This window comes from Carassius carassius, chromosome 22, assembly GCF_963082965.1.
Source record: "Carassius carassius chromosome 22, fCarCar2.1, whole genome shotgun sequence".
NCBI classification, from domain to species: Eukaryota; Metazoa; Chordata; class Actinopteri; order Cypriniformes; family Cyprinidae; genus Carassius; species Carassius carassius.
The window spans coordinates 10,862,681-10,873,952 of record NC_081776.1 but is presented as its reverse complement, the minus strand read 5'-3'; the positions used below and the strand labels follow the sequence as shown (position 1 = coordinate 10,873,952).

The following is an 11,272-nucleotide window of genomic DNA, read 5'->3' as shown; positions in this document are numbered from 1 at the left end:
TCACTGTTCTTTGAGAGCGGTTCCAGCGGGCTTCAGCCTGCACGCCTGCTGCTACTTAGCCATGATGAGAAGAAACACCACCTAGTCTCGTCAAACTTTACTACTTTTCTTTTCCGTTTGAGAGTTTCATGTTCTGAGTTAAGTTTTGTAACGTCGAGTTCAACTTCAACCAGCCACACAACTCTGCATCTTCAGCCAACGCCCAACCACGGGCTTCCCAAGACGTCACTTCAACGACTACTGAACTTCCAGCCAATTAGCGACATCAGGACACCCCTTTCAACGACAACAAAGGGGACTCCCTTTTCACAGGAGACGCAAGTAACTTTACCTCCAGACTGTGACCTTTACTGGTGTATCTAATATAATTTTAACCTCATTGAGGAACTCAATGCGAGGGTTAATTAAGTGATTGATGGCTGTTCATGTCTATGCAATTTAACGTATTGCTGTAAACTTGGGATTCCACATTTCCATTCTCTTAAACTCATCTTTCCCTAACTTTCGATCTTCCTGCAACTTGTGTGAATGTGTGCGTGCGTGCGTTTATGTGTTAATTAGTTTATATGTCTTAGATTTATCTAATAAAACCTTATTCATATTGAAAAGAGAAGTATCTTGTGTTGTGCTTACAAGTTAATGTCTTAAACTTACGATCTTGTTACTGTGCTAATTGATAGTGTTTTCACTATACTTTGGATATTAATATCCAATGCAGATTTGATGTTAAACGGCTCGTTCAGTGAATCGCAGGGCATCTCAGTGATCAGCCGTGAAACAGAAATTCTGTTTAAATTCCCTTTAAAATCTTAAATGATTCCCTTTGAGCTAAATTGACCTGTTTCCCTTACACACATTTATTTTTTAATCCATTGTCAAATTATTTCAAATTTCTTGAATATTAATAATAATAATAATAATAATATATCTGCTTTTTTATTGGCTATCGGCCACCCTGCTTTTCAAGATAAAAGCATCATCATCAACTGTCAAAAAACCCAATATCGGTCGACCACTATTAATGATTAATATTGACAGCTTGCGGTAAAAATGGGAACTGCAGTCCACATTCAAAATATTGGAGAGCACGTTTTCTAAGTATGTGCATAAATATTTTGGTATTTTTATATTTTAGTAGTCAAACAATTACATACAGCACCTTTAACTTTTGTTTATTCAATGAGTATTATTGTACATTTAATTCATAGAGTGACGAATTTGATTTTTCAATTTCTGTTATTTAGACATTATACTTAATTTATATTCACACTTAACAAATTTGTAGTTTGCTGCTTGCTGCTTAGTTCTTGTTTTCCTGATTGTTACCGTGTCTTCCATAAACTTGAGAACTTTTTATTTATATTAGTTAGCCTAGTTTTACTTTTTGCTGTGATATTAAATTTAGTATAGATAATTGTCCAATTTCAATTTAACAATTCCAGATGTTATGCTGCAAGTCAAATGTTTAGCTAAACAAACCTACATGAGCTCAGAGTTACAAACTCTTTGTGGTGATGATTCTGTTTATTCATGCGTCATTATTAGCACTGATATGATCAAAACACCACTGTAATTTCAGCAGTTTTAAAAGTTTTGGATACAGCGCTTAACATTTTGTACCGCCAGTTTGACTGTGTTTGTGCTTTATCTGGAGAACAGCTTGACTAAGCGGTATGTGAAGAGACCGCTTGCACCCCCTGGCCTCCATTTATAATTTATCAAATTGATTTTTTAAGCATTTTTCTCCAGCCATTAACACCCAAATCCACACATGCTGATATTATGCTAATAGTATGTTAATTGAGAGGGGAGCTGCTAAGCAGGCCTGCTGTCAGAAGCTCTTGTTAAAACTGGGTGGGGTCACTCGCAAGCTGCAAAACGAGCCGCAACACAAATAAACAAATCTCTAAAAGCTTACAGGAGCAGCGCTGCATGTTAACGCACAAGGGGGGAAGGGGGGGGGGGGGTCAGTCAGCCACTCATCAGAATAAACAAATGTGTGATTAAAAGTGAGGCTGCAGTCCTGGATATCATTCATCCATGTCAATGGATAAGAGGTGATTCACACAGAACATGACAATAGACACATGGCAGTGCAATGAAAAAAAGCTAGGTATAGAGATTAATTTTTAAAGTTGAACTACTTTTAATTTGAGTGTGGCATTTTTAGAACGATGTGTCAAGTGCAACACGCTGAAAAAGATGCAAGGCAACATGAGGGCAACAGTCTGTGGGCTGTCTACCACATGCTTAGAAAACGATGGAAAAGCAGCAGAATGAAAAATGTGAGATGCAGGATAGTGGAATGGGAAAAGCCAGGGTCTAGAGATGCGCTTTTAAAAAGTATAATGCCGTGTCATGCGCAAGACACTGCAAAAAGATGTGAATGCAACATTGGTTTAGTCTGTGTTCACACAGAAAAACTATTGAAAACAGCATAGAGGGATACAAAAACATGATCTGTGTAAAACTTAACCTGCATGGACTGCATCGATACAAAATGTATTGAGTCCCAATTTGCATGCATCTGTTCTAAATATAAAAATCAGCACTTAGAATTAGAATTAGTGTGTCCCAAAATTTTGCATTGAAATGAGTATCCCAAAGGTAACTGGATGGTCTGTTACTTCCAGTGGGAAAAAAAACTAACAACTAATTTAATGCTCAATCCATTGCCCTTTTGAGAAGGCTTCAGTTCAAAACTACAAACACCAATAAAAGTGTAAAACTAAACAAAAAAACTACAAACACGGCTGACATGTGAAACAAACAGTTAAAGAGGTTTAAATAAAGGGGTTTGACTGATTAATAATCAATATCATAACCTTAACTTAACCTTATGAAAAATATTTATTCATCTGCTACAGCATTATGAACTTTTAAAGACATGTTTGGCCATTAACTTTTAAATGCATCATTATGCAGAAACATGAGGAGCGTCTTTCCCGTGAAAGTCCTACGAATGGCACATCATGATTCTTTTCTCGCCCTGCTTTTAGTGTAAATTAAGCTAACTGAAATGTGTAGTGTGTGTGTGTATATGAGGACCTTGACTGTGACAAGATGATTGACAGGCCATTTAATGGTGAAAAGACGTCACAAAACATGTCTATTCTTCTGCTTCACACTCAAAATTATGGACTTTTGCATTAATAAAAGAGTAACCTACGTGAATTTAGGGCATAAGATGAGACCCAGTGATAGCCCAGATAGCAAGCAGACGTTGATTCAACGTCGATTTTTGGTTGTAAAGGTCAGTATCGGTCGTCGATCAAATTTCGATGTTGAATCAACGTTCACTATTTGGTCGGAACATCAGAACGTTATTTAGTGGAAAATAAAGCATCGATTCAACGTCGAAATCACGTAGACTCATCAGCCGACGCATCTGATCGAAATCATAACGTCGGATCTATGTTGAAACTTGATCAGAGGAATCGGAGATCTGCGAGTGCACTCTCAGAGAAAGAAAAAGATTGAGGTACTAAATGTATTTAGCTTTATTATTTGATATAGCTTCGTGGGTTGTCCGTCTGCCATCGAATATTATAGTTACTTAAAGTCTGAAGTGGAATTTTTTTTTTTTTTTTTTTTGAAGGAAACAAGCGGTGAGAAAACAAATAGAACATTGGAGTAGCGTTCATTCAGATTCAAACACTGGAGCGGAGGGAGTTGCCATGGAAACGGGGCGATCGACAACACTGGCCAGCTGCATGCTCCGTGTCTCCCTGCTGTTTTCACTGATTTTGGTAAGTTTAGTAAAATAAAATTGCACAAATATCATATGTCACTGTTATTGACATCTCTCTTTCTTGTATTTGACCCGCATCTGTTGAATTTACTTCATAGAAATGGTTTAGTGTTTTCGAACAAGTCCGTTAGAATCTTAACTGTTATCAGAGGAGGTAATGTATGCTAACCCAATAGACTGAGCTTTTATGAAGAGTTTGGGATTTTAATAACACATTTATGTGTAGATGAGAGGCACTGACAGTTCTGTAAAAGATTTGCTGGTCATTTTTCAATGGATGATTGAAAATAGGCTTTTTTATTTAACCTAAATATACACTAACGTTACCGTTAATCAGTGACGTCATTACATTACAGTTCAAACTCATTTTGATCTCGTCTAATGATAAACAAATATTGATAAAAACTGTTCAGGATATTTATTTAAATACATATTCTTTCTCTTTTCTACATTTCTAGTAGCTTGGTTCCTTGTGATAAAACTGTCATTGTATTCTGAATATTGTTGGCTCTGTGACAGATTGCTTGTAATATTTCTAGATTCTTCTAGTGCTGGATGGCCTTCTGCATCCCAGAGTCTGAGCCAGCCTCCTGTCCAACAACATCTCCAAGGCACACTGAACCATATGACTAGCAGGTTAACCCCAAACATACACTAATGCTATCCATACCAATTTCTGAAATAATATTACAATATAAAATAGCAGTTTTCTTTGAAATGTAATTTATTTCTGTGATGTGCAGCTGTATTTTCATCATCATTACTCCAGTCTTCAGTGTTACATGATCTTCAGAAATCAGAATAATATAATAATTTACTGCTCAAAAACATTTCTGATTATCATCAATGTTGAAAACAGTTGTGCTGCTCAATATATGAATGTGTTAGAATTCTTTGATAAATAGAAATTTCTTCTTGACACTCACTTTTGATTAATTTCATGCGTCCTTGCTGAATAAAAATATGAATTTCTTTTTAAAAATGTAGTGTACATTACCATTTAATGGTTTGGGGTCTAAATAACAATGAAGCTTTAAAATAAATAAATGAACTCTATGATGTTATAAACTGTTTACACAAAAATATAAAACAGAGCTGTTTTTTAACATTCATATTTATCAGAAGTGTTTCTTTGGCAAAAAGTAGCATATTATAATGATTTCTGGAGGATCATATGACACTAAAGACTGAAGTAATGATGCTGAAAAATCAGCTTTGATCATAGCAATCAATTGACCCTTCGCAAAACAACCCACCCTTCTTAAATACTGTTGCTATGTCTGACAAGCCATGCTGCTCTCACAGTACACACCTTGTTCTCACACAGCAAAAAAGACATCGTGGACCAAAGAGGAAACTGATGACACAGAGACAGAAGAAGACAGAGAAGGTCACTTCTGGTATGAAACAAGTTCTCAACTTTCAAATTTCAAATTTCAAGCAGCACACATGAACCGATTGATTCATATTTAATTGAAGCACAAAATAAAAGATGTCACACGTCTTTATACAACATTTTTCAAGTTTAAGTCCACCGAAGTTAATCTACTCTCCTGTCTATCTGCACCATAAGGCGCACCGGATTATAAGGCACAGTCTCAATTATGGGGTCTATTTCTGTACTTAACCCATACATAAGGCGCACCATATTATGATGTGCATGCTAAAACATACGGTCTACAAAAAAAGGTAACAGAAGCAAAACAGTGAGTTTAGTTGAACCTTATCCTACTATTTAACAATACACTCACATTATTTTTTAATCAATCTTCTAAGTCCTCATCTTCTGTGTCTGAATTGAACAGCTGGGCAACAGCTTTTGAACAGCTTTCGTCATTAAACATGCCGGGTTCCCTCTCATCATGGTTGATCACTGCCAGCATACGTAGTGTATGTATTACGTCCCTGTGTCATCGGGAAATGGTCCGACAGTCAGTCAAGCTCAGTGTACACATAAGGTGCACCGAATTATCAGGTGCATGTCCGATTTTTTAGAAAATGTAAGGCTTTTAGGTGCGCCTTACAGTGAGGAAATTATGGTACTTTGTTTGTCAAGCAAGATGGCAGTTATGGCATTATGATAGGTCAGAACACCTGTCAATCAAGCTCACTGTGAACGTTCAATTACATTTTAACATGTGTTCACAAAGAAAACATCTCATAATGTTTCACTTCTGTTAAATGTGATGAAATAAATCATCTTTTGTGTGAAATATGAACAGCTATGCTTTCTCCTTTTGTTTTCCTGTTTCTCCAGCCTCGCGCGTGGAGACTTCAGAAGATGCCAGACCTCACAAAGATTTCAGATGATGGAAACTATGAAGAACATGCAAGCTGCTAAATAATCCTTATATTGTAATCATTGCCTTCAAAGGTTAGTTTGCAGGATGATTTAAGGTGTGCTCCTACATTTTCTGCTTGTACTCCTATGTATTTATGATACAAATGTAAATGACAGTAAATGAACATAAAAAGATGTTGCATGCCTTTCTCGTAAGCACTCACCTGTTAGCAATGCTAATTTTTAACAATTTAACAATGTTTATTTTGTTAACAATGTTTATACAATGTTAATATTTAATGTTATTACTGAGATCATTAAAAAAGTAATTGTGACGAGTGGGGCGGGGCCGAGAGCCTTGGGAACGGAGCGAGGCTGGTGGAGTGATTGGAAATGAACGACACCTGCTCGACCCACCGGTCTCGAGTCCCACGGAGGAGATCGGAAGGATATAAAAGAGGAGCGACGACAGTGAAGGACGAGAGAGGGCAAGGCCTGGGCTTTATTTTGTGTTTTAGTTTTGTTTGTACGCGAGAGACTGGCGCGATGCTTTGTCTTTATTTTATTATTAAAGCTTTGTTTGATTGTCCACCGGTTCCCGCCTCCCCCTTTCTGAGATTGTGAAATTTGTATGCTGTTACAGTAATATTGTGACTTTATTAAACGATCCTCTACAAAAATACAGTTTCACTGTGTTATCGTTGTACTTTCAGGGAGGATCTTGTCAGCAAATCTACTTCACAGCACATCTTTGAAAGCAGTTAACAGTTACAGACGTGTGTGTTGGATCAGGGTCAGATCTGAATTCTGCAGGTAGGTAGATCTCCAGGAATAGGATTGTACAGCCCTGTTATATTCGTAATGTATGATGGATTTTGTTTTTATTGAAGGTTTCCTGGGATGACCGTTGAAGAGATCAGCACATCAGATGTTGGCCTGGACAGCTGTACCTACAGTACACCACACTGACTTCTTTGCATGGATAGCTGACTACTACTATTATGCTCTGTGAAAGGTATTATTATAGCAAACCTTAGCACCTGTGACAGTGGAAATGTTGTAATGAATAGTCACACAAGCATATTTGTAAATTTAAAGTCACAGATAAATTTTTTTAGTACTAACAATGTTTTTTTTTACTAATTCTCTCCAGCAAACACAGCACAACAGTTACACCATTTCATATTCTGAGGTGCACAAATCCTATTCTACAAATAAGAGAACAACAGTATACAATTGCTCACTTTAGCCCCTTTCACACTGAGGTTCTAGATAATACACGGGTAATGTGTCCTGGCAATTGTTCCCGGATCGTTAGATTTTGGTTCATTTTGCGTTTACACGCAAAACATAAAGATCCCGTACATGTGACGTGTTTTGTTTCACTTAAGCAGGCGAACGATGTCAGCTTCAGAACGGATACTGATCTCTGCTTCATTACAGTTTGCACATATTTTTTCGTCACAAACATTGATCTGCCTTTAAAACACCCGGCAATTTTTTGGGACCACCGTGCATTGTGAAAGGGGCTTTAGTCTAGCACAATACACATAAGTTATTTATTATTATTTTATTTTTTTACAAATTAGAGCAAATTGAATAGAAATGAACTGAATAGAAAAGGTAAGTGCTTTTGGAAAATGGCTGAAGACTCAGCTGCTCAAATTGAGAAAGGCAGGTCATTCTACCATGATCTTGTCTACAAATACTACTATTCTCATAAAGTCTGTAAATATATCCCGTTCTAATAAACACATTTCAGGAAAAAATTATTCAATAATATCAGCTAAATGAAATGCAGCCCTGCATAAATATGGTATAACTGAGGCTGTGAATTTGTTAATTTATAGAATAGGATTCATGCACCTGTAATATAGATTTTGAGAAGGTTTTGTTGTTTGTGAGAGAGAAAGAAACAAAATACAAGTTTGCAACTCCAAAAACATTTCCTTGATGATTGAAATATTCTCTACAAATACAAATTCCACAGTCACAAGTGCTCAATTTTGTTATAATAATGTACAAAGTGTCTCGAATGTACAGTAGATGTACTGTATGCAAATATAACAAAGGGACATTAACAACTGAATATTCAGGGGATGCAAACTTGTCACCTTTAAATAAAAATTGACATTTTGAATCCAAAAATCATTTGCATGTTTTGTGTAGATCCAAAGAGTTTTTAAAAGCGAATTAGTTAAATAGCACATGCTAAATAACACAAGGCATTTTGTTTACATTTTATATACGTAATAAAAAGAAATACATGATTTACATCAAATGTTGCCATTTTATATGAAAATATACAAAAGATAATATTTTTAAGGCACATGATAAAAGAAATTACCCCCAAATTTTAGATAAATGTAATCATGGAGTCATAGGACATATATATATATATATACATATACATATATATATATATATCAACTAAAAATTAACTTTGTCTAATTGTGGCCTACATGATCAAACCTGACCTGATTAGGTCACATCCCTGATATTACAAACAACTCAAGTTTTGATTGCAAATGAAAATTGATTGATCTACTATGTACCTCTGTCTCCTTTATAAATCATCATCTCACTCATATCTTTTATTTTATGGAACACAAAAGCAAAGAGTGACAGCCTCAGTCACCATTATTTATATTTATATATATATATATATATATATATATATATATATATATATATATATATATATATATATATATTTTTTTTTTTTTTTTTTTTTAGTATTATTTCTTTAGAAAAGTTATGATAGTGAACTGTGACTGCGGCTGTCAGTTTTTTAAGGTTCTGCCTTGCATCTTCTTTTGTGACCCACTGAAAATAAGTCAAACACATTTGGTCTTTTTTTTTATTATTCAGTAAATATAGCTTTTAATTTGTTACTTGACACAATTTATATTAGCCTATAATATACTTTATACCTATTTGTGTCTGTATTTGTGTGTAAAAGCATTTTCTTTGCTAGACTTAGAAGGTTTGTGCTCTACACATGTATTTGTAACTGTGTATAAACTGTATTGTATAAATAATAAAGAAATTATGACTGAATGTGATTTGTTTAATAAAGTTTTACTTATACAGGCTAATTTATTTAGTAGTAAGTATGTGAGATTTTTAAAACAAGCAGAAAATGTTAATAGTAAAGTAGTTTTACCCAAATGACATCAACGTTGTTTCAACGTTAGGTAAGCAAACCAATTAGATCGATTTTATGTTGAAAACGTATTGATTCTCTGACGTCGTTTCAACCAACTGAAAATCAACTTCGATTCAACGTTAGGTAAGGCAACCAATTGCGTAGATTTTCCGTTAGTTTTGAATGGCGTGCCTGACGTTGGATCAACATTAACCCGATGAGCAAAACGATGTTGGATCGACGTCGGAGATCAACGTCGATTCGACGTTGATTCTATGTCAGTTTGCGATCTGGGAGTTTACTTAAGTTCTCCGTTTTAGTTCTTCATATGGTTTCTCTGTTTGTTTGTTTGTTTGTTTTTTGGTTGAGGATTTAAACAAAAGGACCTTAAAAGTAATGACTAATGCACGTTTTAATGTCTTAATTACTTACACAGCTCGCCGCCGTTCATCTGCAGAGCGCGTCTCCAAACGTCCATCTTCAGCACGAGAACCAGACCTGCAGCTTTATGAATCTATAACCCAGGGGGAAATATAAGATATATTAAATATGATTCAATGGCAGAACTACACTGTTTTCGATCAAATTAACCAATTTCAAATTAGCAAAGGGCTGTTTTTTTCCCCGAACATTAGCACTGCGGTGATTTGGCCGCTGCCTCGTGCGCAGTAACAGACCATGTGTAGACCAACGGCACTCTTTTTCGTGTAATTTTAGTCGTGCCATTTAAATGTCATTAAAACAATGAGTTAATATTGCATAACTTACATTCTAGATAGAGTTTTGTCAGTCTGCCGTTGTGAAATTTGGTTCAACCAACAGAATCAACCCGTCGCGGACGCGCCTGCGAGGAACAAGCTGCATTCCTGAGTGAACTAACGTTAGTGTTTCGAACGAATCGTTTGAACGAGTGATTCAATGACTCACTCATAAAGACAAGTCACTTGTCGTCACCTACTGGCAAAACGATGAAATTTACAGAAAGCTAAAGTGCATTGTTCAGCCAAATAAAACTGATGAACTGACTGTATGAATTCTTATATTTTATTTAGTCAGAATACACAGCTATTTTTGAAAGGCCATCAATTAAGAAAAATGACTTTAGTTAGGCTACATTGCAGCCGTGTCCTGTACCTCCATATGCCCCCTTGTTTCCAAAAGCCCACTGCTGACCTCTTCAGGAAGTGGTTTTGTCACTCTAGTCGAAGAAAAGTACCTCCTTCCCCATCTCAGACTTGTTTTTGCCCTTTCACTGACAGTGTACTGGAGCGCATCTTTAATTTGCCCTGGTCGCCATTAGCTCTGTGCTCGAAGTTTGTTTGTTTTGTTGTAGTTTTTTTCTGGCAAATATTAGTTTTTGATTTGCCAGAATGAGAGAGGCCCCACTGGCATGATCTGGGGCAGCATTGCTCATGCCCTCGGTGCGGTGACCGCTATTGCCAGCTGTTGACTTTGTAGCTGAAATTTGTTTAATATTCACTCTTCTTTATATGCTGTGCCCTCGTTCAGAGCAAAGGGTTACAGCCTCATTATTGCATAAATGCAGCCTGAGTCATGTAGTTTATAATAATATTATTTATAATGGTCCATTTTCTGAACACAGACCTGATAGTAGTACGTTTTTAGGATGCCATGGACCCCCTAAATTTGATAATCCCCTTTTTTTTTTTAAGACAGTAGTATGAGAAAAATAGTTAACTTGATATAGAGAGAGTATGTTGTTTATAAAGTGAAATAATTGGATTTAATATTGTCTTTGCACAGATGCCAAAGCAGATTATTTAAATATTAAGTGGAAAATTGTCAATAATTAAACAAAATCTTTTTTCTACCATTTAAAAAGTACAATAAGATATAAACCTGCAGAGATACATTTTTAATTCAAAATTATTTGTAACAAAACTATGTGCAGGCTTTTATTTCTTAGTGTACAAATACTTTATTTTAATTACAATTAATCTCAGAATTTCCAACCAGTCTTTCAAATGCTGACAAATTAAACTTCAGTACAATCAAATTCAGCGAGTATGCTAAAAATTCAATTAACTTTGACAGACCAAAATGTACTTTATTATGTATCATTTATTTAGAT

At 35.6% G+C, this 11,272-nt stretch overlaps 1 long non-coding RNA gene across 2 annotated transcripts; it reads left to right on the top strand.

Moving 5' to 3' along the window:
- Window positions 1-3,642: 3,642 nt before the first annotated feature.
- LOC132098373 (uncharacterized) lies at window positions 3,643-5,631 on the top strand. 2 transcript variants are annotated; one of them, XR_009422893.1, is made up of 5 exons: window positions 3,643-3,749; window positions 3,850-3,905; window positions 4,291-4,387; window positions 5,079-5,162; window positions 5,528-5,631. It is a non-coding gene; the product is annotated as an uncharacterized LOC132098373 (long non-coding RNA). The 2 variants fall into 2 exon arrangements; XR_009422892.1 differs by having other exon boundaries at window positions 4,291-5,162.
- The last annotated feature ends 5,641 nt before the right edge of the window (window positions 5,632-11,272 follow it).